Source organism: Tachypleus tridentatus, chromosome 1, assembly GCF_004210375.1.
Source record: "Tachypleus tridentatus isolate NWPU-2018 chromosome 1, ASM421037v1, whole genome shotgun sequence".
NCBI classification, from domain to species: domain Eukaryota; kingdom Metazoa; phylum Arthropoda; class Merostomata; order Xiphosura; family Limulidae; genus Tachypleus; species Tachypleus tridentatus.
In genome coordinates, this window is record NC_134825.1 from 95,013,481 (window position 1) to 95,039,888 (window position 26,408).

Sequence of the window (26,408 nt, forward strand, 5' to 3'; positions counted from 1 at the left end):
ACAGTATAACATGAGCTGCAGTTTGCCAAGTGGCTTATAGTTGTGCAAGTAGTAGTTAAGACAAATAAACAATAAAATTTAAGTACAAATACATGAATACTGTTATGAGTTTAAAGCTATTTAGGATAAACAAAATGTATTTCATGTTAATATTTGAAGTCATTATAGAAAGAAAAGTTGGGTAATTTAGATTGATTTTTTTCCTCTGGGTTATGAGATTAGTGAAATTGACAAATCTTGTAAAAGTTAGGGTAGAGAAAATAACAGATAAAATATAAAGTTTTACTGAGAAAAATACTGTTAAAAATACTTCACTGGAAAATGATTTTGTGTGTGCAAAAGACTTGTAATATTTACTAATAGTCTGCCAAATTTTGTGAAGATACGTGAAGTGTATTAAAAGTTATTGTATGTAAACTTTAATTAGTAAAAAATAGTGACAAGGTCAGTCAGTTTGGCTGAGCTCATAGTGAGAGAGAGTTAATAAATTCAGTGTTCTAAAGATATGTCTAGGATATGAATAATATTCATATCAAGAATAAAAATATTTTGTCTATCATACAATTATTAATTTACATAACCTATAGAACTTCTGATATTTACATCTTCAGTTTTTTTCAGTATCTTTGTATGCTGTACCTGGTATTTACTCTCCTTTACCATGAACTGTTGTGAATTCAGTAATGTATGGCAGCATGAAAAGCTGATAACTCTTAGATAAAATCCATATTATGATGTTGTCTGGCACTCTTTAAAAGGTCGAGACATACCTATTTTGATGCCCCACCTGTATCAATGGGGTTGGTTTATGCAGAAAAAAAAAGGCATGCTTTCCTTCAGTTCTTATGGACTGAATAATTCAGTGTCACTTCTATTTTTCTTTATTTATACAGTGGCTAACACTTTCTAACAGACATGAGCCACTTTTTAAACTATAAACTTGTCTTGTTTGTGCAAATGATTAAGCTTTACCTAACTGATTGAAAGATGTTGAACCTTTCCTTTTCTCCATATTTGTATTAGGGAAGGAGTGGTGAGTTCTCTTCCAAGAAGTCCTTGTGCATATATATCATAACTGATAGGCTGCTGGGATAAGCTGCATCCAAATCTCTAATCATGAGGTTTTTGAACTGAAAAAATTCCCCTACTTGTAGAGCAAGTACTCTAACAAAATAAACTCTAAATACCAATATGCAAAGTCTTAATTGATATTACTAGAGAACATTGTTGATTTCAATATGATTACTTACCTCCTCTCACAGTTACAGCTATGCTTCATAATGACTGATCTCTAGTGTGCAAATTTGTACTTGCCACTAACCTTAAACTTCCACCCAATTCCAAATGCATATCACCTGTTTCAGCTGCATTTATGTATGCAAATTGGTATGTGACCAATAGGAATGTGACACTCCTATCAAGCTAACTTTTATGCAGTTGACTTCAGTATTCACTTCTCAATCATTTCAGACATTTTTCTCTAGTGTATTTTGAAAATATTTATTTACTGATTTTTGCATTTCAAAGTATTGTTTATAATCCACCATCAAGATGCATTTCTTTATTTGATTGTGAATTATATTTCTCAGTCAATATTTTTGAATTCACATTTTACTGTCACTACTACAGTGGATACCTACAATACTGGTGTTCAACTGCTCATTACAAAGGCTGCAGGTGTGTTGTTATTGGTGGACGAAGTATCACTTGTAGTTCATCAGGAAATGGTTTCTCTCATGTGGGCTGAGGAATCTTCCAGTCTACAAATAATTCTGCCATTATCTGAAGACTTCGATTAGGATGATGTAGATTAGACAGCTTTTCTTCCATTTCTTTGCTGCATAGGCATGTTGAAGTATCTAGTCCCAAGTCACACTTTTTAAACTTGATATCATAGGTTGTAATGGTTTTTTGTCACTTAGGTCAGTTGATTTTTCCCTTCCTTATTAACTGTAGTACTTAGTTCCGAGTTTTTAATTTCCCCTCTTTGCCTGATATTAGGGTCCATGCCAAAGTTTTGCAGATAACTTATGTGCAAGTTAGTATGCTGCACCCCTGTACTGCAGAGGCTCATGAACTTGTATATCATTGTTCAACAAATCCTTTCTTGAGAAACAACAATTAGATTCATTTCTTCATTGGGGTTCAGCCTCTCTCAAGCATAATTTGCTTGCCTCCATTTCTCTCTCACAACACTCCTTTGTCATTTGTTGCCCATTCATGTATTGCCTGATGCTTTCTGTTGTTCATCTGAGAACTTTTTGGCAGAAGTTTGTACCCTCCTGCTCCCTAACTTGTCCAAATTGTTTTTATCTGCCTTCTCTTTCTACACTTGGATTCTCTGTTGCTGGGATCTTTTGGCTCGAGCTGCTTTGTCAACATGTGTGTTTCCCTCCCCTGACTTCCTTGCAATATTTTTTATCAGCCCCTTTTCTGAGTTCTGTAATGTTTGGTGGGCTTCCAGGTATCTTGGAGTCTTGCGTTGAATCCACTACATTGCACACTTCCCTATATTCCATTACTTCTTGTTCTCTCAACCTCCTCCTCCAATTTTCATCTTCCTCTTTTCTCTCATTTATCAGTTTCTCCTTCTCAGACAATGTCTGCATATTATTCCATTGTTCACAAACTTCCTGTGTGATATCGGCATTATTAGTGGCTACCCTGTAGATTCAGGTCCTCTGAGAGCCAGGCTCACTTGTTTCTCAGAAGTGTGACTTTTCCCTCTGACCTTTGGGTTATTTGAATTTTTTCAGAAGTATCCTCCCTCTTTTTTCTCATACATCCTGTCTAATCTCCTGTCCCATTTCATTCCCCTGCTTAAGATCCTGTTTCCTTCCAGTGTCTCACAAAAGCAGTTCCAAGGCTTTCTTGTCAAGGGTGCTTTTGGCTAGGGTGATTTTCCTGTTTATTTTTTTCATCCCCAAAGAACATCAGGGATTGATGTTCTGTGATCAACCTCTCCTGTTTGAATCATTTTTTGATATGCCTCAGTTCAGCATAGAATCCTGTCTCTCAGATAGGCTTTGCTTCCAGGGCTTTGGATAACAAGATCTAATGTGTCTGACTCTTTAACTTTACATTTCTATTGCTAAGGCTTCATGTTGTTTCTTGTGTTTTATCTATGAGGATCACAATTATTAGTTCCAAACTTTGCCTTTTGGACTGGCATCAGCACTAAAATGTTTCTTCTGGATTGTCCATTTTTTACCTGATTGTTTCATTCGTACAGGCTCAGTTTCCATTATTTTATGAATGACTGGTTCCTTCTGGCTGCATTAATTGTAATCTTCCTCACACATCCAACTTCTCCTCAGAAAAGCTGATTAGGTGGGTTGGTTTATCAAGCTGGAGAAGTTCATTTTCCACCCCATTTGATATCTTGTTCATATGGGGATATTTATCAACTAGTATCTTAGTCAAGCCCAGCTGTTTTTCTTCCTCATCTGCAATATATAGAATTTTTACTTCAAATGGCACTATCAATGCATTTTATCTCTGTGCAAGAGGTTCTGTCTCTTTTATGGATTTGAGCATTGCTTTTAGCTCTTATCCTTTTGGGCCACGTCCACATGTATTCCTTGCAGTGGGTACTATAAGCTCATTGGCACCTCATTAAGGATCCTCTTGATTTCCAATCTCCCTTTCTGCTTCCTTTCAGTCAGACCTCTTCTGGTGATTAGGCATGGATAACATGACAGTGGGATTGCCTATTCCTTCTATCCATCCAGATGGGCACGTTTTCACAGATTCCTTGTTGTCAGGATGTTGCATTACACAGGAGATCTTGAGCTGTTGGTCTCAAGAGGAGTTAGGTCTTCATATCAACTTTTTGATACTCCTTGCTTTTTGTTAGTTGAAGGTTCATTCTCAGTCATACAGAGTCATTTTTTTCATCCAATTCATTCAATGTCAGGTTCTTCTTGTGGCTCCTTTCTGGTCAAATCAACCATGGTTTTTGTTCATGACTCCCTTTTCCAGGAACTACCTCCATGACCTTTCCTGATCCATTCTCTAGCAGTTAACCTATATCAGGATACTACATCCCTCTCTTTCTCATCCATGTCTGTATCTCAGTGTAAATAAGAATATTCCATTGTTAGCATATCTTGTATGGATTCTATCCTCCTTCTCATATATCTATTTTTACATGGTTGTTTTAACAAGGGTCTGGTTGGGTTTGTCAGGTGTATTGCATATCTCTCCTTTTTTTTTCCTGAATCTTGACCACTGTTCTGAATATCCTTCCTCTTAATTTGTTACTTCCCTTTGTATTTAGCTGCTCACTTCTGTCCTTCTTTGAACAAGGCTATCTAGGCCAGCACATGGACAATTTCTCATGCCTTGATGTCACTGCTTGCACCATCTCATTGTTACCTACTCATCTGGATGTAGTAGCCATTCCTCATATTTCAGTACAACTCTGAATGAATAAGTTATTTTTCTTTGCTTCTTTTTATTTCAGAGAACATAACATGTTATGGAACAAGCTCTGTGGCAAGTGGTGCCTGTCCATATATACTGATATCTATAATCTGTATTGTGATATCTGTCTATCACACTCACTGCTGAGATGGGGTGTTCTACAAGACTGCTTGCAAGTTCTTCCTTGTGGTATATTGTATCATAAATATATTTGTTCTGGATCATACAATCATGGACTAACATAAGTAAAGGAGAAAGAGATTTCAGCCCATCTCTAATGTTTCTCAGATTGTCAGAATTCAGAAGTGTCTGGTTTTCAAAATAAGGTTTTCTGGTTACCTACTGCATTTTTTATGATGATGTGTTCCTAGGGAATTTTCCATTGTGTTTCTTCCACTCTTTTCCCAGTGAAGTATAGAAGTATTTAACAAATATCAGCTCTTGGCCACTGGGGTGGTGGGTCATAAAGCATTCCTCAAGTGTGCACATTTCCACTCAGTTGAGAGTAGGGTGGTGATGTTTGCTTGCATAGAAGGTGTGGCTATCCTTCTGTCTCAGGTCTGATGTTTTATTCCAGATGACCCCTTGAGGTATATTTCAGTATATGGTGAGGGGACCTCCCAGAAAAAGTTCTCTTGGAACTAAACATCCACCCAAGTGTAGCAACCCATGAAGGGGAGGAGAGGATCCTAGTGGTTGAGGGGTCCAGTCCTAACACACCACTTTGACCTTGAATGTTTGTAGATGGGTGGCCTTGGAGTGTTGGAGTGGCCCCCTAGGGTCAGTCAGTTGATCCACATGGACTAGAACAAACCAAGTACCAGTGTTGGATGTTCTCAATGTGTGTTGTTGACATTGTGTCTGATGCTGGTGTTGCTGCAGTGTCTTTGTTTGGCACTGTATGCATCCATTCATTAGGGTTCCATAGTGGGTGGGGCCAGTGGACACTGAAATGTATTGCCTTTATTATGGATTATTCATGAAAAAGAAATAAAATTGAAAAAAAAACGATTATCAGAAAACAATCACTCATGGACAACTGTTGTACAGTCACCATCACAGTCAGATTCTATACCTCAATTTCTAATTATGCATTCCTTATCTGAAAAATTCTTGGGGCAGATGTCTTCTTTTTTCATTACAAATGGATTAGAGGGGCTTGCTGGCTCCCTCAAGACAGTAAAGAAGCTATGCTCTAGAGACATTTTGGTGCAAACATCTTCACCACAACATACCAAACTCCTCTTGAAATTGAAGTCTATATACCCATCAAGGTTACTCTCTATACAACTTTGAATTGTTACAGAGGAGTTATAGTTGAGAGGGATTTAAAGAACATTCCTAGGTTTGAGATTCTTGCTGGATTCTCTAGCCAAAGCATTTCTGTGGTGCTCCAAATCTCCACTCACCAAGATTGAATTATAATGTCTGCTAATGTTCTAATATTGACATTTACATAACAATGTCCTCCTGCCACAGTGAAAGCAGGTTATGTGAACTGTAAGGTATGGCCATACATTCCCAAGCCTCTCAGATGTTTTCAGTGTCAGTAGTTTGGACACTCAAAGACATCATGTCATGGTTCTTTAATATGTGCTCATTGTGATGGCAAAGACCACAATGCTTACAAATGTGAACTTGGAACCACACTATGTTAACTGTTGTAGTTCACACTCCTGTTACTCTGTTTCTTGTTCTAAGTGAGTAGAGGAGAAAGAGGTGCCATACTGAAAGACTTTAATATCTCCTACTCAGAGGCTCAGAAGTTATTGCTCCCCACTCCATCTCAGACATATGTTGCTGTACTCTATTCCACTGCCACAGTGGGAATGCAGACAGAACTCTCCATGGCTCCAGCATAGTAATTTGCAAAACATCTGAAGAGTCTCTTGCTCTTAATGGTTAAAAGAAGTGATGAATCTACATCTATGTCCATTTCTGTCCCTGCCACTCCTTCCAGTGACTGCCTTGAGCTACTTACTTTGGCTTTATATCAGGTGTTTTCTTGGATCCATCCTATTATGCAGCCCTGAGATGCAAAATGGCTTGTTATACAGATTGTAATATTATTACTTACCAATTACAAGTATTTTCAATAGCATAAAACTTTCAGTTTAACTAATATTGTCAATATACTGTGAAGAATATAATGTATTTGACTGTATTTACTCAGTAAGTTAAAAAAAGTCAAGGCTGCATCAAGGTGTTGGTTGCAGAGTCAAAATATTTTTTTCTTAGAATTGTCTTTCCAAAATAAGGGTGCATCTTCCATGATGTATTGTCTTACAAGGCATAAAATATAGTACATTGTATTATTTCTTCATTGGGACTTTACTGGTTAGAACCTTTGATATAGCAAATTTTATTCTCTTTTAATTTTTGTTATAGAAACTGGTTTGCATAGTTAGTTTATATATGTATTTAGAGTATAAAAGTCTCAGTTTTTATTTTTATTTATCAATGAGATTGAGGCTGAGGTTTGTGCTATTCAAGTCTAATAGTTCAATTGGTTAGAGACACTGCTCAACAGAAAAGAGGCAGGGAACTTCATTTATTTTGAATTCACTCTTGAGTGACTTGTCTATCTAAACTTACCTTTGTTGGCAGTAGTAACTTTAAATACAGTCTCTTTTTGTTATGACTATTGTCACTGAGCTGTGTTATATCCCATTTTGCAGGGGTTGATAATTCTTTGCAGAGTAACTTTAAATATAAGAACCAACTTGAAAAGTGTTTTTTATAAAATTTTGCTAATTGTTTTCTACACACCAGCAATGTACTTAATTTCAGTAAACCATCACATTGGCAGTTCCATCATATAAAAATTTAAATTTGTTTTTGATAAATTTTAAACATTTTTATCATTGTATGGTAGTGTAACTTGTTAGTGTTCTACCTTGATGTTAAATTGCCACCATCAATGGTTTATTTTATTGTACAGTTGTTGTATAGGAGATATTCTTCTTATTAATTGAGAGAGTTTTTCCCTTCTGATGTGTATACTTTATAATACAGGGAAAGCATGTTCCTTGTTTACTTTGTGAAGTGTCATAATCTCTTATTATTTACAGTATTAAATTTATAAAAGGTTTTACATATAGAAGAAAAAAGAAGGATTTGCCATTGTAAAATACAGAAATTACTAAAGCCTAGTGGATTGTCAAAGTCACTAAGTTAACTTTAATTTTGATGTGTACTGCTGTTAAAAGAATATGTAATTTTATTTATAGAATTACTATAGGGTTCAGTTTTAAGAGTTAAATTTTTTAATGATTTAAAGCATTACTTAAAATCACTTTTATGTAGAAATTTTTTTTTTTTCTTTTCAATATATTAACATTAGGAAAAGTGTTTTACTTTTGATGTTAGTTTGAAAAACTGATATACTAATATAAAATCTCATGGTACATATTTGTTCAGAAAAGAAAAGCAACATTTGTCCAATAATTATTTTCTACAGAAAATTTAATTTATAAATTGTTTGATAAGTACGTTTGTGAAATTTTAATGTTTAGAATAAAAGGAATAGACAAGTCTCTTTACAGCTGTTTTCTTTATGTATGTATATGTATTATATGTTGAGATACATTTTATTCAACAAGGTTTAAATACTTTTTTTTTCTGATACTGTAGACAGTTAACTCCTGAACAGAAAGTATTGCTTCAGGTGTATGCTGAAACAGAATGTGACATATCAGGCACAGTAGATGGTCCTACTAATATAAGATAAGGTATGTCTTTATCAACTGATTTAAGTGTAGGCTTTTTTAGCTTTTTATAATGTATCATTTTGTAGGTGCTTTCATACACCTAGTTTTATATGAGAACATTTTTAAAATGGTGTTTGTATCTTAATCTGAGTTGATGTAATCAAAATGTAAGACTATTCTGGAAGACACAGTATTATGTGAATGAAGCTTTGTCATAACTGTAACCCTTTCTTTTAATTATATGCAGTGCAGAAGTTTATTTATCACATATCACTTAGTATTCGTAGGCCACTGATTAATCAATGTCTTGCTGTTACTTTGCAAGCTTTATTGCAGTTGTGTGCATTAATTTATGTTGATAATTTTATTATTTATAACAATACAATTAACATCTTATTTTATCTCAAGTAAAACAGATGCTTTAGTTCTTTTGCTTTTTTTATATAAGAGTAGATGGTAATAGGTGTTCTTTGCAATATTATAATCTCTTGACTTGTTTAATATTGAATAATTGGTAAAAGTATATGATTGATCAAAGTTTCTGGTTGTATATCCTGGACACTAGACTTCTCAGTTCTTACCAGTTTTCAAAGAAACTGGATCTCATAAATGTTATTCTAAAAACACAGATACATGTTTTTGTGAGGTAAGAAAGAAATTAGTGTTTTTTTTTTGTTGCTTTTCCAAAAGGTATGTTTAAAACTAATGTAACTTAACCTTCATATATTTGAAAATAAACTAAATTAAAATAAGTGAAATAACTTACATACTTCATTTCAAAGTGTAACCAGTAAAGTAGTGACAAATACTGTGAGCCTGTATATTAATTAATGTTTTTTTCCAAGATGATCATTATATGCCATACAAGTGTTTCATTTTTATTAGATATTGTCTTCAATATCTAAATATGTACACGTTATTATAATTGAAATTACTGCTGTTTTTTATTTTATGTATTTTTACTGTATCTATGGGAAGACATTTAGCCTATGAATGAATATAAATCCCATTCTATTCCCATTTTATTCATCATCTTTCAGTGATAGATTTGGTTTCATATTTATTTATTTTTATTTCCTTAAACAGCTTCTCTGATGAATAATTTAGAAATTTGTTGCACCAGTACTACACATTTTTCAAATTCTATATAAATATATGTTCATTTTAGTGAGTAGAAGACAAATAAAAATACTGTAGATATAATTTAAACCATAAAGCACTAGAAAAGATACCATTGCTGAGTAACTGATTTGCACAAATAAGATTATTGTCATCTCAGCCAAAGAGGTACAGTTACTGTATCTGACACTGTCCTTTACATTGATAAGTACAGAATCTTGATATGCACTTCAAAATCATAGAAATGACATTACCCCAAAATGTAAGACTTTCTACTATACATTTACTGGCTATAAAATTTATATTCAATTTATAATTGATTAAAAATTAAGGCATTAAATTTTCAGGAAACCTTTCTGGAGTTGTTTTAGATTCTTAATGAAATTTTTATTATAATGAAATATTTTGAAAATCTAAAGGACACAAAACAAATTATTTCTCTCTATACCTTCAATTAAGTGGTTAAAAACAATACATATGCTTTTGAGGTTGATTGTGTTTTGTTCATTTAAAAAATTAAATTTGAATTTGTTTGTTAATAGTTATTTATGAAAGAATCATTTAGTTGTTTATTGTTGTTCTTTCTATAAAAACTTATAAATCTGTTAGGCTAGAAAAGGAGGTGATAAAACTGTACATGTTTTAGCTGGTGCTTAAACATTTGAATGCATTAGTTTTTAAACTTGTATAATCAATTTTATTTTTTTCAGTAATGAAAAATTCTACATAAGATATCTAGTAACAAGCATTTAATTTCTTCTTCATGAATTAAAATATAGCTGAAAATTTTTAGTATTTTTACTTTGGTATTTTCTTTAGTCCACCATATATGAATGTTTTCAGATATAAATAGTTTGTCCCACAAACTCGGTTAAAAGTGGATTTGGAAAGACACAGAGTTAACCAGTGTAACTAGTTAATCAGCAGTTTATAGTAGTTTAAAAAATTTGGTGGAAACTAATGAGAAAGTTTTAACAATTAAAAATTAACATATAAATTTTATTCTTAATATTGTGGCTGCTGCTTTTGTCAGTGTTAGATGTTGTATCACTCAGTGGTATAATAAATAGCTTTTGAATAAAACTGTATCCTGATTGAAGTTTCCTGAGGTGATGTCATAATTATAAAAATGATAAATTATGTGATGTGTTATTTTTAAAATTCAAATCTTCCTCACTAATTTTAGTTTATTTTAATAAGTTCTTCACTGCAATTATATCATTACTACATTATTCTTAAGTATGAAGCATGTTACTTTTTATTTATTAGGTAAAATTATGATGGATGATCCCAGTGGTTTAGTGAGTTATCTTCAAAATATTTTGAAAGGAGATGGGTCTGAATGTGATGAAAAGCTACCAAAGAAACTTGTTGATGAAAAAAAGGGGTGATGACATGAATAGCTAGTTCTCTTATATTTGTACTGCTACCTGTTTAAAAAAATATCATACCATGTTTATTTACAGATTCTGGAGATTTCAGTTACAAATAAGCCAAATTGAATTTTTGCAATAAACACATGTTACACCAGGTCCTGTAACAGATGAAATTTCTGCATGTTAAAATAATTGTCTGATTTTATATAGGGGTAATTTTTTGCATTTGGTACATAAGATCTTTTTTGGTAAACTAAGATTTTTTGAAATTCTCCTGTATTTTCATGTACTGATAAAAAGCTAAAACATAAAAATAGCCAAAAGGATTTGGATGTGAAACATTATTAAATCTTCATTAGCTTTAAGGATTGTTTGTTTCATGGAAAACAAAATTAACAAGGGTGTATTAATGTGGCATAAGGAAAGTCATATTAGGCTTAAAATGTCTGAGTTTGTGAAGCAAAATGCTTTTTAAGCTTATTAATTATTATGGAATACATAGTTTGGCAGATGTTTATCACATTCGATTAAAGTAATTCACTACACAAGTATCATACTAGATTTGAGGAAAAATATTTAAGGTCTGAGCTAAGATTCTGTTTTCTTCCTTTAGTTTTAAGTTTAAAACATCAATAAAGAAACATGATGAAAACAATGTTTTTCAAAGTTAATTACATTCATTAGATCAAAAAACAGTTCCAACTTAGCCTTAACATGTAACTTGGTTTTCATGTTTCATGATTAAGTACTTTGATACTTTTTCCAAATATTGCAGAAATTCACTGTTCTAGTTATAGAAAAACACACTCTTGTTAAATTTGTAATGTTGTATAGTTTTTTAAGCAAATATAGCAAGAAACGTAATAGTCTTAATATCTTGTTTTTCATAATATTATTTTTGAGGGTTGTAATAAAAACCTGAATTTGTTGTAATTTTGGGAAGCTTTTTTTCTTATTTTTAGAAGTTGTAATATTATGGAGAATATTAAGTGAGGAATGAAAATTTTGGAGAATATTGTTATTGTTAGATATTGAAATAATATAATAGCTACTTGTTATTAAATTTGAACCTTGAAATATTACATATAGCATGATTATAATAATATATTATTAGAATGAAATATTATAACTCTTCAATATGTACTACGAATGAAATTTCTTAACGTATCATTTATATAAAAGTGTTCATTAACCAGAAACGTAACTGAAGCCTCCAATCAAGTAAAACTTCTGTTTCAACAGTGTTTGTGATCATTCGTTATTTATTTAAAATATTTTGTTTCCCACACGTACACTTGTTTCTTTACTGATCACGCATAGTTTTATACCGCTGCAGTTATATAATGTTATTGTACAAATAATAATACTCGATGTAAATCTGTTGACGTTAAATGGTTTGTAATGTTCGAAATTCATAAACGTTCCTGGTCAAATATTTCATAGGCGGAAATTACGCAATACAGATTTAACAGTACATGTTATTTACATTTCTAAAAATAAGTTGAACTTAAAGAAACATCCCGTTATATCAATCGTAGTAATAGCTTCCGAGGTTTATAGCATCCCAATTATAGCAAATTGTCCTTTGGTGCGTCGCTTTGGTTACATTTATAAGCTCGAAAAGTTTCTAGAAATTTTAGCCTGTACAACAATATTAACAATACATATATTGTTGATTCTTACACTCGAGAATCTAATACAATTTTAGTGAATAGGCGGAAATTTTCCAATATAGATTTAATAGCACGTTATTTACATTTCTAACAGTAAATTTAACTTAAACATCGATATTAAAATAGTTATATAATAGTAAATCCGTCACAATTGTATTTATATAATTGTATTGCCCTCCAGTGGCAACAGCGTTAATGTCTGTAGACAATAAACTGCTAAAAACCGGGTTTTAGTATCCGTGGTAGACAGAGAACAGATAGCCCATAGTGTTGCTTTGTGTTCAACTTCAATCAATCAATTATATGATTATAAAAATTATCCTTTATATTAATCTGCAAATACTTAGATATGGGACTGACTTCTTCCCTCAGAATGTTTAATAATTTTTAAAATAAAAAGTAATGCACATTTTGAAATTATAAATATAACCTTTAAGATTTAAATAATTATGTAAAGTATAAACGATCTTATGTACGTGTACTTAAATTGCTTGAAATCCCATCACAAAAATTGTTTAGCTACGCCCATGTATTTAAACATATTCAGTTACAAATAAGTGCACCAAATTGAAAAGACCAAATTTCTGTCGTTTGACTGTTTTTAGTATTTATTCTTAACAGAACATTTAAAGTACGTACATAAATAATATTTTGGAAACGACCACAGTTTCAATTGGAATAACTTACAAATCGAGGGATGCGAGCTGATCATACAAAATCACTGTACGACCATAGAGATAAAAATATTATTTCTGTGTATGAATTTGATAACATGCAGCAGTTTCTGTTATGACGATAAATGGCAAAGCAATGAAACAAATAGGTTTATTTATTTATAAATATCGATGGGTAAAAATTGGGTTAAATGCAGTATTTAAATAATCTTTTCGTTTCCCTATTAATTAATTCTTTACGAATTTAAACTAAGAGTTTCGTAAAATAGCATTTAAAATATAAGTCTAGGTGTTATTTTTATCATTAATATTAGGTCTATTTGAGTATTTGATGTATTTGTTATTAAGCATAAAGCTATATAGTGAGCTACACTACATGACCAAAAGTATGTGGACACCCTTTCTATTTAATGGGTTCGGCTATTTCAGCCACACCCATTTCTAACAGATGCATAAAATCAAGAATACAGCCATGTAATCTCCATAGACAAATATTGGCAGTAGAAAGTGTCGTGCTGAAGAGCTCAGTGACTTTCAACGTGGCACTGTCATAGGATGCCACCTTTCCAACAAGTCAGTTCGTCATATTTCTGCTCGGTCAACTGTGAGTGCTGGTATTGTGAAGTGGAAACGTCTAGGAGTAACAACAGCTCAGCCACGAAGCGGTAGGCCACACAAGCTCGCAGAACGGGACCGCCGAGTGCTGAAGCGCGTAGCACGTAAAAATCGCCTGTGGCAGTTGCAACACTCGTTAACCGAATTTCAAATTGTGTCTGGAAGCAACATCAGCACAAGAACCATTCATCGGAAGCTTCATTAAATGAGTTTCCTTGGTTGAGAAGCCAGCCACAAGCTTAAGATCACCATGCGCAATGCCAAGCTAGAGTGGTGTAAAGCACACTGCCATTGGACTCTGGAGTGGTGAATCACGCTCCACTCTTTGGCAGTCTGACGGACGAATCTGGGTTTGGCGGATGCCAGGCGAAAGCGACCTGTCTGAATGCATAGTGACAACTGCAAAGTTCCATGGAGGAAGAATAATGATATAGGGCTGTTTTTCACGGTTTGGGCTAGGCTTTTTAGTTCCAGTGAAGGGAAATCTTAATGCTACAGTGTACAATGACATTCTAGAGGATTGTGTGCTTCCAACTTTGTGGCAACATTTTGGGGAAGGACCTTTTTTGTTTCAGCATGATAATGCCTCCTTGCACAAAGCGAGGTCGTAAAGACATGGTTTGCCGAGGTTGGTGTAGAAGAACTTGATTGGCTTGCACAGAACCCTGGCCTCAACCCCTCGAACACCTTTGGAATGAATAGGAACGCCGACAGCGAGCCAGGTCTTCTCGCCCGACCTCACTAATGCTTTTGTGGTTAAATAGGAGCGAATCTCCGCAGACAAGTCTTAAAATGTATTGGAAAACCTTCCCAGAAGAGTGGGGGTTATTGTAGCAGCAGAGGGAGACCAACTCCTTATTAAGGCCCATGGTTTTGGGATGAGATGTTCAATGGATGTGATGGTCAGGTGTCCACGTACTTTTGGCTATGTAGTGTATCTATGCTATATATTTTATTTTCCATGTAAAGTCGAAACGGCTTATTCTGCCATGTGAGCATTGGCTGGAACAAGTGTTATATCCACTTCCATTCCTATCTTCTCTGGTTCCTTTTTTCAAGTTAAAATATTTTAGCTTATTCTTACTCAGAGAAGAAACATTTTGGTAAATCTTCGTTCAGATAATTTTAATCAGCTAACGACTGAGCCACAAAATCCATTACTGTGAGAATGTCTATTCATTGAACCTAAGCAATCACGTTGAACAAATATGAATAAATGAACTAAAGAAAAATTATATTTTTCTGAAATGAATACTAAACATAAGCTGCAGAAAAGTCTTGCATTGCCAAAAGTTACCTTAAGGTTCAACTCATGTAGATGCTTGTAATGAAAGATTGATATGCATTGGTGGTTTATCATATAGAATCAATACTGATGCGGTTAATTTATCCTGTCCCCTGTGGCACATCGGTATGTCTGCGGATGTACAACTCTAGAAACCAAATTTCGATAACCGATGTTTAGCCTTGTGCTTAACTACAAACAAAATTCATTAATCTTATTTTGTCCTGTTGTAAGCTTATTTCGTTGTTCAACGATACTGTTCCTGTAAGAGAGTACTAACATTCCTTTAGGTGCCAATCTCAATTTGAGAAAAAGTATCAGATTTCAAGTTATGTAAATGAGTATATTTTATTAAACTATTTCAATAGGAAGCGAAATCCCTAATAACATGCTTGCTTATTATCGTTATTTAATTTAGCAGATGATTATCCCATAGTAATACGAGGTCTGTTCAAAAAATACTCGGACTGTTTGAATTGCGCGGCTCCAGTTGGTTCCAGGGAATCCGCTTGGTGTCGCTAGGTTCGCACAGATCAGCTGATTTTGACGCCATTTCCCGATTGCAGATATCTTCATTTGTGTATTAGCTACGCGGTTGTAAGTGAAGTGCGATTTTTTTGTTTGACGGAATTCAGAATGAATGACCTGAAGGAGCAACGACTTGCTGTGAAATTTTGTGTTAAACGTGGAAAATCTGCGACTGAAACTTTTGCTATGCTTAACACGGCTTACGGTGATGTTGCTATGAAGCGTACGGCATGTTTTAAGTGGCATGAACGTTTTAAGGATGGTCGACAGTCCATTGAAGATGATGAGCGTCCTGGACGTCCTTCCACGTCAACTGACGACCCACACGTCGACAAAATCAACACCCTGGTGCGGGCAAATCAACGTCTGACTGTCGGGGAGCTTGCTGAAGAGTGTGGGATATCAGTTAGATCTTATTACGAGATTTTGACCGAAAAATTGAAGATGCACCGCGTTGCTGCGAAATTTGTGCCTCAGAACTCGAGAGTTTTTGGCCAAACACTCAATCACTGTTCTTCCCCCCCCCTTCTAACCTGACCTTGCTCCTAGCGATTTTTTCTTGTTCCCCAAAGTAAAAAGACCCTTGAAAGGAAGAAGATTTGAGACGATTCCCGAGATTAAGGCAAATGCGACGAAGGAGCTGGAGGACATTACAAAAGAAGCGTACCAGGACTGTTTCAACAAGTGGAAACGCCGTTGGGATAAGTGTGTGCGTTGGGGAGGAGAGTACTTTGAAGGGGTCCCAGACCTGTAACTTCTAAATAAAGTACATTTTGTTTTATGACGTCAGTCCGCGTATTTTTTGAACAGCCCTCGTATATTATCAAAATTATTTAACTTTCCCCGAGTTATATATTAAAAATTAAAATTTTAATTCCCGACAGATTACGCCACATTCGTTGAGAATCAAATGGGTAGATTCACAGACGTTGCACTTTTACGTTTTTACTTTGTTTTGACTTGACCCGTTTCTAAGATGTATAGAATTAAAACTTTTTATATATGTGTGCCCAGAGATTTGTTGATGATTCTCAGTCTCAATTTGTATAAGCCCATTTATTAGACACACGAAATTTAAACTTTGGACTTGGATCCCGTCTGATACAAAAGTACAATTCATTACATTATAATCTAGTTCATTCTTTTAACGGCTAGGTGGTTAAGGCACTCGACTCGTTATTTGAGGGTTGCAGGTTCGAGTCCTGTCACACCGAACATGTTCGCCTTTGCAGCCGTTGGGGCGTTATAATATGACGGTAAATCCCTCTATTCGTTGGTAAAAGAGCAGCCCAAGAGTTGGCGGTGGGTGGTGATGACTAGCTGCCTTCCCTCTAGTCTCATACTGCTAAATTAGAGACGGCTAGCACAGATAGCCTTTATGTAGTTTTTCACGAAATTCAAAACAAACAAACATTATTTTCACTTATGGAGATATGGACTGTGTGTGGAAGAGGAGTCAGCATATTCTTGCCTTAGAGCGTAAGTACTACTGCTAATAAGTCCTTACAATAAGGCAATAACTATCAACTACTAGCCTTATATTTATATAGCTGTCTATATCTGCTTAAAATTATTTAAATCAATTAATTTTGCCCTACCACCATTCGGTTTAGACGAAATGCATGTGAAGATACAAACATGGGGATTCAAACATTGTAAGAAAGGCAGGCAGGTTTAACTAGTTGTCTGCATGTAATTTGACTTTTTGTAATGAGAAGACACGATAAAGATTTTTCCTTTTTTCTTACTTTGGTCATAAAAGTGAAATATTTAATGTAGCAATGAAAACATTTTTGCTGGTACTTTCTACATGGATAAATTTAGAAAAGTTATGATGATATATAGAATATAAATCCCTTATATTAACTACGAAATGAACACTTGATAATTCATTAAAGCTATGAGAAAGTACCAATGTGAAAGAAACAACTAATAATTACTTGCATGTTAATTTTAATATTTCTAAATTTCCCAACAGTGCTGGTACTACTGTATCATTAATCATTTTGTTACACAGTTGTTAATTTATAAAATCACATATTTTAAGAGTTTCTTAAAATAAAATAAAAAAATTGAACACAAATCAATGCAAATGTTTATGAATAGAAATAAAAACTAATAACTTAAAATTATTATATGAAAAGAATAACGTTAACCATAACATTAATTAATCCTAATTTACATAGTTAGACTTTCTTCCAATCTGTTTCTTTTCTGACAATGAGAAACACTTTAGTAATATTACGAGAAAAATGTTATCTAGTTTTATGAAAATAACTATAGAAAAGATATATGTGATAAATGAATAGAAAAGCGACACGTGCTTTTAAAGATATTTTGTCTTTAAAGATAGTCTTAAAAGTATTTTCTCATTCCTAAATAACTGTTAAAATGTTTTATTGCAGTAACACCAATTCTAAAATCAGGAGTTTGATTCCCCTCGGTGGACTCAGCAGATAGCTTGATGTGGCTTTGCTATAAGAAAACACACACATAAACACAAGATCTTTCTTATCTAGAACGAACAGTTATCAGAACTGTCATCACAGAAGTGAGAGTCATTTTGGAACTACAAATATGAGATATCAACCATGCTTCCTAAGGTTTTCATACAGTGGAAAAACCATAAACATTTCATCTGTGACATAGATGATGAAATTAACAAAATAGATTGTGTTTATTACTTTCGTAAATTTGGTAAAGATAAATTTTGTTTGCAGTAGCTTTTGGACTCAGCTCTATCTTGCTTTTGTTAAAATGATTTAAATTAGATTAAACTTGGAGAAATTCAGTTGTCGGTTTAACATTTTGTCAATTCGAAGCTTAGCTTGAATTTTACTTTATCATCTTTAAACAGAACTTTTTTTATGTTTTCGGTTATTAGCTTGACTGATAAGGGCTTTTATTCGTATCAGTTCAATACATCACTGAACATTTGCCTTTACTTCTTATTATTGTTTTTGTGTAAATAAATATTTGTGTACTTGTAAGTGTGTCAGTGTCTGGTATTTTTCTTAAATATTCCTGGTTATAGACAGGGCAGCTCATTATATAAACTTAGTATTCTCCAAAGCTCTAGTAAACAGGCCAAACACACTATTCTGACCACCAAATCAGGGGAGCAACTGGATTTTATGGGTACGTGAAAGACAACTACATGGGGATTCTTTACCACTAATGTGGGAGGTTCCGAAGCTGTGAGAAGTCTCGGGATCCATGAAATTGATTCAATTACTAAGACAGGTTGTTCAATCCATGTGCAAGACAAAAATACTACTACTGGTAATAATGCTTATTTTTATCTTTGGTACTTTACGGATGGTAAGTCAGATTTTCGTAATGTATAATTTTATCAGAAGATACTAATAATTTTTACTTTCGCTATTTTATGCATTTTAAAAACTGCAGTTCGTCTAATAATTGAAGAGAGACAACATTTTTAATTACAGTGGATTACAGTATAATAATAATTGATTTTAACGTACACGAATACCTTAAATTTCAAGTGAGTTATTGAATACGGACGCCCTCTAGTGGCACAGCGGTATGTCTGTGGACTCGCACCGCTATAAATCGGGCTTCGATACCCGTGATTGGTAGAGCAGAGATAGCCCATTGTGTAGGTTTGTGCTAAATTCCAGAAACAAAAACCAACGACATGAATAATGATATATATGGGATATAAAATTTAGAAACATGGTTTATCTTAATCGTACATATATGACTATTTAACTGAATATACTGCTCACAAGTCAAAAATACAGCAAAATATACAAGGGCAAAATATTTAGTTGTAGTAATAAAGGGTAGAGTAAATGTATAAAAAGCAGTTATGAACGTTAAAATAAATCTGTAGAGGTATCCATATCAAGGAAAGTTATCATAATGCGCAAACTTTACTTCAGCGTGTTATTATTTTGCAATACATTCAAAACTAATATCTGAACAAGATATTTACGTAAATAATATGTTGACATACGTCTACACTTTGTTTATGTACACTGTAACGCAAGAACTATCTAGACACCTCTGAAATATTTCACATATGATCACCCAATACACTCTACAAAATATCTTGCACAATATAAATACAAATGTTTAAGTAGGTTTAATACTGCTAGTGACAATACAAGATGCTGTATATTAAGTAAATGTCAATGAGGGAACATAGCAGATTGCTGAAAATGTGCAAAAAAATCCAACAAAAACGATTAAATTCGCCCTAAATTATATCTAGAGTGTCAAAAACTCTCATTTGTTTGACTAAATAAAAGTGCTAGAAATCATTCTTCCAGTAATTTGTTACAAAGTAGTTACATTTCACTGGGCTTCGCCTGTGAGTTTGTGCAGTGAGAACTATTCTATTCAAGAAGAATGGCCAATTCAACTGCTAGGAATTACGTTGGGGTCCATTCTGTGTAATATTTATATCAAATATAAAGTGATATAAAATGAAGTTTAAATCAACCATTAGAAAACAAAAGTATACAGATACAAGTTTTGAAGCTTGTATGTGTTCTCTTAAGTCCAAACAAAAGTTTGTTGTGTCCTAACATATCTAAATAGAAACTTACTCTATATTTCAAAGTATATTTCTTTCAGGTTTTGCGAGTTGTTACCTGGAAACCTTCAAATGTTTCTGTTGATATTTATATATCGCATCTTACAACAGCTTAAGGTATAAGGATTGTTGTAAATTTTGATTATCAACAACTGTAGCGTCTTGGTAACGGTAGATTCAGGATCAATGTTAATATATATGAGTAAAGCGTAGGAAGAATAACGTTATTTAAATATACAGACAAAAGCTTTATTTAAGAATTAAGCAGAACTGCTTTGTTTTACAAAAAACAAGCAGTTATTTCCGCACTTGCATGGCAAAATTTGATATGCTGCCAATATAACTGATAACTGGTGTCATGCCACCAGAAAACGAGTTTCTAGGGGCATGTTTGTACGTTGCTATGATAAGCAGAGGTTGTAATACCGCTAGAAAGAATGTTGCTATGACCAACTTTGTGCTTAACTTCAAACAAACAAATCTCTTAAATTAAATTTCATACATTGATTAACCATATTTCTAACAAATGTGTTTATCATTCTGATACAAGACTCTCTATGAATATACTATGATCAATTAATATAAGTAAAATCACAAATTCTAAGTAATACTGATGTCACACTTACTCAAACATTTATTAACATAATTTCAAGATACGCTACTGTTTAAAAACAAACAACAACCTTAATTTATAAGATAACTTTTGTAGATTACGCCCGTATTATTACTTGTTCATTCAAGTTCAGTATGCAATATCTTATATTGTTTATAAATGACACTGTAAATTCTTATATTTCAACCGCACTTTACAACAAAAAACATTTTATATACTCTCTGTCAGTGCCAGACATATAGCAATTGGCCACGAGTTCAGACTGTCAGTCAGATAATATAGCTTAGAATATTTTTTCAGAATGAAAGATAATTTGACTATCATCTATTCAGTTTTACTTTTAATAGTTAAGATATCTAGTTAGGCCTAAACAACTTCATCAACATGTGAAATGTTTAAGATTTATGATTCCATTATATAATGAATGGTATCAGAGTTAGTTATTTCTGGGTAATGTTGATAAGCTTGGTCACAAGTCCAGACATCAGTTTACAATAAACAATCTAATTGTTATTTAAATATTAAAAAGCTTCCATGTTATAACTGTTCGTTGATGTTTCAGACTTAAAATATGTATTTTTTCAAGACTGTGTGTGTTATGTGTTTGCTTTTCTTATAGCAAAACCACATCGAGCCATATACTACGTCAACTGAGTGGAATCAAACCCCTAAGATTTACCGCTGTCCCAGCGGGAGATTTTCAAAACTGACAGATTTTTGAAACAACGTTATGTGACACTTATTAACTTTTTCACCTAAAAATTGTTATTGATATCTGTATCAGATCAAATATATTGTGTTTAAATATTGAATGTTGATTCTCAAGTTGAAGTCGATTTCTAGATACCTAATAACCATTTGTATGTGTCATATACATATAAATGACATTGGTTATTTCAGCATATTACTGATACGTTTCCACTGATTGTAAGCTCATAATTGCAATCCCTTGTATAAAATCAAGTTAAGTGTTTGTCCAACGCAAAAATAAGTATTATTTTCGTTTCTAACAGACACACCAAAAGTTCTATTATTTTATCTTTCAAAACATCGCTTTATGTACACTATAGCATTTAGTTTTATTACTTTACCAAAACATCAAATATACTTTTGAAAATGAATACAACTGAAAAAATAGGAGTTGGCATATGTACTCATAAAAGGACCTTTAAATACAAATAAAGTGAATATTTTTCGATCATTTTAAAAAGGATATTTCTTTCTTGGATTTTGAAATATAACTTATTAGTCAAATAAAATAAATCACGGTAAACGAAATATAAAGGGCATTCCTCAAAACGATCAAAGTTTCGTTATTTTAGAACTAGACAAAACATATAACAATTGAATTTGTAACTGTATTGACTGTCGCCATCATGCTGAACATCAGATCCTGACCCTCACATTATCTCTCACCTTAAAACTGACATGTTGCGCCATAAATTAATATGCTATCTTCAATATATGTAAGTAAAAACTTATCGAGTGTCACATATACTGAAAAAATAAATTATTAACAAATATTCTAGATACACTATTATACTACAAAAAATCTTAGTTTATGAAATAATAAATTAGCTCTCATTATGCTCATATTACTATTTCAGTTAGAGTTTATATTTTTCATTCGTATTACATTAAGTATAAAAAACACCAAATCATGAGAGATTTTAACATAAATTTTGAAAAAATATTTTAGTTGTATGTGATGTATTATCTTTTATACTTATACAAAGAACATCAACTTTTAAGATTCATTTTTTCAGGTACAGTTAGTGTTAAATCTTAAATGTATAAAATTCTGAATAAGTACATCCGAATTTTAGGATCAGTTTTGTGTATAGTTTAACCTTTCTTAATAAAATTCAGAGAAAAGACAAATGAACATTTTAGTAAGTTACTAAAACATAGATGAAAAAAAAATTCAGACAATAAATGAATGCTGATATTTACTGTAAATAGAAGAAGTGAGAAACTTTTAATTCTAAAAGTGACAAGGTGATATGTGAAACATAACTTTTTCTTTTTCAGGATGTGATAGTCCTGAAAAGGAACATTAACGCTCATTCACTTACACAACATCATTTTCTTCAGAAGAATATTATCCCTTACCTTCATTATCTTCAGGGTGTATCCTTACTTGAAATATGTCTATTCTGTATAATTCCACGGGCCCAGTGTAGTAATATTTGGATAATATATAAATGTTCAATCAAATGACTGTATAAATAAAACACACCTCCATAAATAAAACAAAAGACATTTGTCAAAATGACTTGTATGGAAACGATGATGTCACATGATTGCACATATTTAATATTCTACACAAAATATAAACTCATAACCTGTGACTGTATGTTTTTACCTTAATTCCGTAAACCCACACACACATATATAATCTAGAATTAAGGTACTTTTATTCAAAACGTGACATAAAAGAGAAAAATTCTCTGAGCAATGCTTTGATCATTGTTTGTTAGCCACATGCATGTCAATACCCACTACTTAAGAAACCATTAGTTCTCCATCATGTAATGAAAACAAAAATTAACATATTTCACGTGATATATAGCAACGCAGAATACTGATTATGGTTCTTGTACAAGATGAAGAACGAAGAATGGGTTAAATATTTTGTTACATTATTCTATCATTGGAATATTAAGTACCATGAATAATAGAGTGGACGTTTTAATATGGCGATACATTCGTATATTTTTTGATCCAACGATAAAGGTATGGTTTACAAGAAAAGTCATATCTATCCTTTCACATGAAATCATTTTATAAAGAACTTTCACATAAAAATCATGTCAGACATTCACTAATGTAATTAGTTTTATCTCTACATACCAGTGTTCAAAGACAATGCTTATTATAAGCAAGCTGGTGATATTCCTACCGTATAGCATAATAATATCTTTGTCAAAAAAGAAAAAAATTCAGGGACCTATGTTTGATGGTAGCCTTAAAGTCTCATGCTGAAAGTGTCAGTGTACATTACCAAGGGTCCGTAAATGTAGGTAAGCACTCCATTAGTATTTGAATTATAAGAATGTCTGAACGGATAACTAACAATAAGACTGCTAACAATTATTTACTGATCATTCACTACGAGTAGCCAGTGAAGAAAATTTGGATTGTATGTACCTTGTAATGCGCACTGTTGCCGACAAAATGCTTCACTCAGTACCAAAGCTCGTTTAGGTTAGATGGAAATGTAACATTTAAAGTTAAATTCATGTATAAATGATGTAACATTAACTGTTCATAGATATAGTGTTTTAATTGACACTTTGATACAAATTTCTAATTTATGTAGAAAGTATGTGATTATGTAAAGGTTGAACAATTTATTTTCAACAGTAAATATAAGATTTATATCTTAGTAATGAATGTATAATCATAATAGCGACATATACAGTACTGTGCAAAAGTGTAAGGACTTTCAAAAATTAGATTTCGGGCTACTTTAAAAAACAATGGAAGGTAAATCACACCAAATTTTATCAATCTTCATATTTAGTACAACATAAACTCATTTTGCTTGAGTTCAGTAAACAGTTAATATTTTTTGTGTCCCTTTTTCTTTAATAACTATAGACAATCTTTCAGACATTGTTATGATATATTTAATAAGTTTTTTTGGAGGGAAGGGAATTTTACTCCAGGTATCTCTAATACGCTCTCATAAACTTTCTTTGGAAGTAACTAGTCATAACCACCCACCGCCAACCCTTGGTTACTATTTTACCAACAAATAGTAGCATGAACATTATAACGCACCCGGCTGAAAGGGCGAGCATGTTTGGGATTCGAACCTGCAATCCTCAGACTACATGTCGAGTATCCGAACTATTTGGCCATACGAGGCCTTTTAGTATGGACTGACTGAATGACAGACAACATATTACTGTAAAGTGGTGCAAGTAGTTAAAACAGGTGACTTTTCTAGGCGGCTTCAGGCCCCCTTTCGGGAAAAACAACAACAGAATTAATTTCTAGTTTACGTAAAATATCCAAATAATTGAAATTAAATCAGGATTTTGGGTTGTTGTCTGTGGCACTGAAACTCTTAATTCTTTATTTTTAAATATAATTTATAGCTCTTTCTAAGATGTCCCTATTTTGAAGCATTTAACGAAAATAAAAGAACAAAATGGTCTGAAAATGTCTCTAAATGTCTGTAGTTAATCTGTAGAATAGAGAGCATTTCCTCGCTTTACCTCATTTGCGGTCATATGAAGCTTAAAAATTGTAGTTAATCCTTTTAAATGTGCATTACTTGCGAATCTGGTAGTCTTCCTTACCTGATAATAAGGACAAAGCCGGTTCGTGTTTATCTTGCACTAAAGCATAAAATATAAATAGAAAAAGTTCCTTAACTAGCAGTCACAATTAAACAGTTTTTTTAAAATTTTCAGTGTGTTGCTAATGCATTAAAGTGGGTTGAATATATTGAAGCAGGGGAAAACAAATCCATTTTAATAAAACTAAACGACTTGGAAGTACTACAAGAAGTTTTTATAAGAGAAAGATAAACACGTTTATGCAATAGCAAGTGAATCCAATCCTTATTAATTTGTATCTAAAATTAAAATAATATATATTTAACCATAATTGTGTTATATTCTAATAATTTATAACTTGGGAATGTTTATATTTACTTATTTACCGAAGTCAATTAAAAATTAAAAAATATAATATTAAGTTAATTAGAGATTAGAAAGGAAATAAAGTTGAAATTACTAAAGAAATTAAACCTTTAGATATCACCTCTCCAAGTAATGCGCAATAAGAAGAATACAGTGATGGTACATGTAAGGCTTTCGTTTTAAACGAATATTACACAAAAAATTGGGTAATCATATTAAGTTGATGTTTATATAGACAGATTCGTTGATATAAGTGTGTGGTGTTGAATAATTATGCTTATACGATATTTACTTCGATATGAGAAATCCAAGCACCTTAGATTTCGTTAGGAAAACGAGTTTTTAATTACCATTAATCTATTTTGCTTCTTTTTAAAATCATAAAATCGTGAGTTTATCGTAGAGAAACTAGCAGCTATTTTCATCATTACGATATCCAGCAGACGATAAAAAAGCACTAAAATTACTTTTCAACAATAATTTATATTAAATCTTTCGAAAAATACGAATTGCGTACCCGTAGAATCAACTCTTGCAAAGACACCTTCATTTGAAAATGAGATCTTCCCCCATCTGTGTCAAGAATTCGATGAAAGGCCATTAACTTTACAAGACCTATTTTCTGTGATAACATACTCAGTATGCACACTGGAAGATGTCCGAAAGTCATGCTTACATTAGTCTCAGTTGCACGTATAGGTCGGAAGGTGTGATACGTTTATGTTTTACGAGTTTTTGTTGAAGCTAAAGCGATGTTACAATTTTATGTTTAAAAAGGTTTGTTTGTTTGTTTAGAATTAAGCACAAAGCTACACAATGGGCTATCTGTGCCCAAGGTGATATCTGGCATCGGAACTCGGTTTTAGCGGTGTAAATCCGCAGACATGTGCTGTGCCGCTTGAAAAGGTTAATTAAAAGTTAATTAACATCAGTTTTAATTCCTTTATTGCATCTCCTGCTTCTATTAAAAGTTTAAAAGGGTTTCGTTGAAATAATTAGTTGTACATTTTACTGATTTATTTTTTAGTTTTTCTAACACCATCTACTACACATTTTTGTAATGAGTGTTTTAGCTGCTGGAAATTACTACTGGTTGGCCAGTTCGTGAATCTAAGGATTCATGATTTGCGTCTCCACAGTTTGGAGGTGCTGAGTACGCTATAAGAGTGACAGT

General features: G+C 32.8%; 1 protein-coding gene across 18 annotated transcripts in view; it reads left to right on the top strand.

Annotated features, from left to right (window-relative positions):
- Nucleotides 1–18,392, top strand: part of LOC143255956 (dnaJ homolog l(2)tid, mitochondrial-like) — a 49,447-nt gene extending 31,055 nt beyond the window's left edge. For all 18 annotated transcript variants that reach the window (XM_076512514.1, XM_076512585.1, XM_076512507.1 and 15 more), the window contains 3 exons: nt 8,059–8,156; nt 10,524–10,656; nt 17,811–18,392. The gene's annotated coding sequence lies outside the window, so the exon portion shown is untranslated. The remainder of the gene's footprint in view (nt 1–8,058; nt 8,157–10,523; nt 10,657–17,810) is intronic.
- The last annotated feature ends 8,016 nt before the right edge of the window (nt 18,393–26,408 follow it).